This window comes from Quercus lobata, chromosome 5 (assembly GCF_001633185.2).
Source record: "Quercus lobata isolate SW786 chromosome 5, ValleyOak3.0 Primary Assembly, whole genome shotgun sequence".
Taxonomy (NCBI): domain Eukaryota; kingdom Viridiplantae; phylum Streptophyta; class Magnoliopsida; order Fagales; family Fagaceae; genus Quercus; species Quercus lobata.
The window spans coordinates 23,109,219-23,114,874 of record NC_044908.1 but is presented as its reverse complement, the minus strand read 5'-3'; the positions used below and the strand labels follow the sequence as shown (position 1 = coordinate 23,114,874).

The window sequence follows — 5,656 nt, the reverse complement described above, 5'->3', positions numbered from 1 at the left end:
ATTGGTGATTAAAGTCGCGTACTGGGATCCGTGCAATTGGTTAGTCACGTACTTAGGAGCCGTGCATCGAAAGGGGAACTGTCAGTACAGGACAAGTCCAATTGGGTATTGGGGTAAGGGTTCAACTGTAGGTTGGTAAGCTACTTGAAATTCCTTTACTTATAACTGCTTGTTGTGATAATAGTGGAGTTTCGAGAGTAGTGACTTGAAAATCACCCGGTGGGGTTTTTGCCATTAAGTTTTCCCCATTCGTAAACAAATCACCGTGTCATTTATTTTTCGCTGCATATTTAGTTTATTGGTGATTTGTTTGTGCTATCATGCGTTTTGCATGTTAATTTGATTAATTAATAACTTGGTTAATTAATCAATTATTTTAATCACAAGGGGTCAATTTGTTTTTGGCCTATCAGTCTTCTAAATATGTGTGTTGTTTCAGAGGGGAGAGTTGAAGAGTTTCATTTGAAAACCTAGAAACAACATCTACCATGGTAGGTCTATCTGTTGCTTGGTCTTATACGCATAAGAGACTAACATGAATGCATCTCAATATTTTAGATGGAGGGCATGACTCATCCAATATTGTTGGGTCTATTAGCTCGATACACTTGCCTTTGTTCCATAGCTGCCATGCTTGATACAAGTTGAAATGTTAATTGTTATGTTTAAATTTCATGTACAAATTACAAAGAGTTAATTGAGAAACTTACATATCCTATACGATCAAATGGATGATCAAAGTAATGGCGACTAATATTTTTCTTGTCACTCACGATTTCTAATAATAGGACTCCATAGCTGAATACATCAGTTTTTGTTGAAACAACGCCATTCGAAAAATACTCTGGAGATATATAATCACTAAAGAAATAATTGATCAATGAACTTTGGTGTATAAACAACCACATATATGCAAATGCACGTACACACACACTCACACACAAATAGAATTAAATACTGCTTACCTGAAACTCAATGAATACTTGCTATGATCCCATAATTATATTTGTGTTTTCTTCTAATTCTTTCAACCCAAATATTCTAGCCATCCCAAAATTAAATATTTTTGGATTCATATCCTCATCAAGCAAAATGTTGCTTGCTTTTAAGTTTTGGTGAATTACTTTAAGCCTTGAATATTTGTGAAGATAGACAAGTCCTTGAGCAATGCCTTCAATAATATTGACGCGTTTTTCCCAATTTAATATATACTTTTTAGTAGAATCTAGCTCAAAAGAGTAAATTGTAGTAAGAAAACGATAAAGATTAATTGATGAATTCATATAAAAGAAAAAATAAATACATAAGCAAATTTTTCTTAATAGTGAGCATATGACATGACTTACCAAAAAGGAAGAAGTCTAAACTTTTGTTTGGCATGTACTCATAGATTGGTATTTTTTCTTCTTCTTGAATGCAAAACCCTAAAAGCCTGACAAGATTAGAGTGTTGAAGTTTGGCAATGAGAATAGCTTCATTCTTGAATTCTATCAATCCTTGTCCAGAACTTCTCAAAAATCTCTTTATCGCTATTTCTTGACCATAAGGTAATTTACCCTGAAATAATATCGTGTTAGTAATATTTTACTCAAATTATCTTGATTTAGACTCTATTTGCATGATTTAAATTTTAATCAAGATTCCTTTGGCTCAACTCAAGTACTAATTTATTGATTGAACGGATTGGATGAGAGAGAGAGAGAACTAACTTTATAAACTGGTCCAAAAGTACCCTCTCCTAATTTATTTTCAATTGAGAAATTACTTGTAGAAGCAGAAATGCTTTCAAATCTGAAAATTTGTAGCTCCTGGCTAGCTTGACCATCATTATTCTGTTTCTTCACTTTGTCATGTACTGTGGAAGGTATTACATTACCACCACCAAGTTCTTGTATGAGCATCTTCTGTTTCTTCTTTCTATCCGCTAATCAAAACATATACAAAATATAACTGGAAAATTTATTTCTGTTTGATCATTAATATTATATCAAAAAAATATATGACGAAGCATCACTTACCTTCTGCTTTGTGTTTTATCCATTTTGCAAAGCATAAGAAGCACCCAAAGGTGATAAGAATTACCACTACTGCCACGAATATGGTGATCCACTTGTTTGATTGCCGCCTATTTCCCCACGTGTTTTTTACTCCCTCCGACCCATTTGGTTGATTCCCTATTTCATATGGTTGGAACTCTTTTCCACGTTGAAATGATCCAGAATATAGTGGAATTAGTATTAGCCTTCGTAAAAAAATTTAATGTTCCTATAATTTGTAATGAACTATACGGAGAAATTATGTAAGTTGCATTTATTATGATAAGCATAGTGCAAGTACACCTGTATGTTTAACCAAAAAAAAAGTACACCTGTATGGGTTCATAAAAAAATTAAATAAAAGAAATCTAGTTACATAATAAGGAATCATATGCATTAATGTGATAAGCCAAGCATAGAGTAAATATACTTACCATATGCCCGATGGAAGTATATTGTCCATGTTACATTAGAATGTGGACCAAAAATTACGCTCCAAATTTCACACCCTGTTTGGGTATCTTCGTTTGTAGATGCGAAGGCAACACAAGAACAATTGTTCAAGCACTTGAACTTACAATCCAGAAGGGTCAGGTTGTCACCTTCATTAAACTCGAATCCATCTATGGCATCCCATGAACCGTAATCTGGAGAAAATTCATCATAACTATTCCTGCACTCTGGAAGCTTCACTCCACAATTAGCTTGAGTATAGTAATCGTCATCATATAGTACCCCCCATTCATCTAACGTAAGCTTTCTCGATTTTGTGACATCTTCATTTTCCCCATGGTAGTAGAAGTATGCTTCATTCTCATTCGATACATAGCTAAAATTGTAGTAATCTGTTGGGCCGCTGTCCTGGCTTCTATTCCAGCAGATGATGTCGTGCCATTAGATAAGATGACCAATTGATTTGTAAGTTTAGGGTCCATGCCAAAGGTCAAGGAACTCGCCGCAGGTACTTTGCTGCTTATCCAAGATTTTAAAGACCAAGTATGTCCAGTTTTCCGGCTAACCCCAAGTTTCATTCCTTGTAGAAGTGTGTGAGTAGGATAATCAAAGCTTTGCCACAGTTGTCGCCCTGAATTCAGTTCACTCAGTACAAGATTACCAGTTTCAAGTAGAGCAGCACTTGTATTATTAGCTTCTTGTGCGGAGTATAGCACAAGAGGAGGACCCCCATTGTGTGAAATTTTCAAATTCCCCGTAGTCATCAATGGTAAGATTTCCAGAATTGTCAAAGATAGGAGTATCTCGATTGGCAACCCAAACTAAATTCTCCAGTTCGGCATGTTTGCCGTTGTACCATTTTCCTAAGTAGTAATTGTTACTTGTAAGGTGGAATAATCCTAATTTAAACTTCCCATGAGCTGAAACTAAATTATCCCCATCCTTGAGCTCCTGCCCTTGTACTAATGTGTCTAGCTGGGAAGAAGGCCCCACGTAGCGTAGCAAACATATATAAAAGAACGAGGGTAAGTTTTTGCACCTTGCTTGCCATAATAAACAGTCTCTGAATTTTTGGTAAGCTGTGTTAGAGAAAGGATCAGTTCATATTTATGTGCAAATATCGCAGAAAAAGCTATCGTTCAAGTGCCAGAGCCGGTTAGGTAGGTTTTGCCAAAGTCAAAGTGTGGGATATAAAGTGTATTATTAAGAGATGTGCTAAAATAAATGAAGTAACTTTTTGGTGTATTAAAATTATGATTTATTTTTTTAGTACAATGCTCTAAAGAGCCATTAATTCTATATATATATATATATATATATATATATATATATATTGTGGCAGGCAAAAATAGGACAAGGCAACAACGTGTCAAAATTTGATACTTTTGCTCACACAATTAATTTTTAATAGATAGGATGCTTAATCAACTTTGAATACCTTTAATTAGATGAAAAGAATTAATTGGAGCTGATAGAATTAGCTTTAGGTGTAGTTATGTGAGTATGGGTGAGAAATAGCCTTAAAGGGTCTGTATTGAGCTCCTCGAGTTTAGTTCGAGAAAGTGATTACAATTGGTTTTAAGCTACAAAAAGTGAATCCCTTTCCTCCAGGAGCCTCTTTGCCTTATATAATCAAGTAAGGTATATCTAAGCACTACATCTAAAGGGCCAGGGTTCAATTCCCTTAATACTTGTCCTATTAGGGCCTTACTAGAAGGCTTCCACATTAGGCTATAAGCTATGTTGACATTGTTTAGGAGTCATTTCCTCATTAATGCAGCTAACTAAGTGAGTGCAAAGTATTGAATGCAGAGGTGATGGATGATTTATCTATCTTCTTCCCTTCCTAGCTTGATGACAAATCTTTCTTCTCATCCTCACTTTGTGCCTGATAGCCCTCAGCATTGGTTCTCCACCTCCCGAGGGAACATTGGTATCCTCGGGGTCCTCGTGCGTCGTAGTTTCCCTGTACCTGCAAAAAGCTGCCCATATTTTCCTAAGGATATACTATTAGTGGTTTCCGAGGTCCGTACTCCTGACATTGTCCTTGGCCCATCTGTCCATATTCTCGGATTTTCATCCTCACACATATATAATTTGTGCTTTGATCCTACCTCTCCCTTTTAATTTTTTTTTTTAAAAAAAAAAGTCTTAAACTTAAATATTCAAAAGGTTGAAACTTTCAACAAAGCAAAAATTCTCATAAAATGAAAATAAAGTTATAAATATATTATTGGGAAAAAATTGTTCAATTTAATTTGTATTTACCCATTAAACTTATCTAAATATTATCTCTATTTTTTCTATAAAATATTTTTAGGTCTTTGGTGTGACATGTAAACTTAGTCATTGGCTGTTGGACCACTGGTCTAGAGTATCAGATAGGAAACTTAGCCACTAGACAGGGGAGGACAGCCGTTGTGTGTTTTATTAGAATGTTATATCATTTATTTATTTATTTAAGTAATACATTTTATAAACGATTTAAATGGGATTTTTTTTTTTTTTTTTTTTATTTTAGATTTGACCAAATTTTACAATAAAACAAAACACGACTAAAAGAAAGCATAAGCTTATGAATTAGGATCCCTTTTATTTCCCAGAATGTGTCATGATCAATTCAAAAAGGGTAACATATTCTTGCTAATTAATATATATATATATATATATATATACATATTACAATTTTGGTATCTATATTATCTATAAGATGATTCCTCTCTTTGATTTGGAATTTTTTTGAAGGTAAAAAAATCCTATCCAGTAACCAATGGGTTCTCCTACAAATGTTTTAGGAATATGGTCAATAATGTCAAAATATTCCCCATAAAATTCTCTTTCTTGAATTGGATTGTTATGTGTTTCAAAAATATCCCTACACCCTAAGTTTACGCATGACAAAACTTGAGGACAACATGTTAGAAATACATCTCTACAACTAAAACTTTGCCTACAATATAGGACCACTCTATTACTAACCTAGATCTTTAAAACAACTCTACTTATATAATTGTGAGGACACGATTTGTAACGACCCAAAATGATATTGGGTATCTTTCTGGCCCCACAATAATAATAAAATAAATAAATAAAGGTCACCACATTTCACCTTCTTTTTTTTTTTCTTTCTTCTATTTTTACTTTTTATACACAACTTAATTTTTTTT

At 33.9% G+C, this 5,656-nt stretch overlaps 1 pseudogene; it reads right to left on the bottom strand.

The window, feature by feature from the left end:
* Positions 1 to 409: 409 nt before the first annotated feature.
* LOC115990196 overlaps positions 410 to 5,656 on the bottom strand; it is a 10,896-nt pseudogene continuing 5,649 nt past the window's right edge.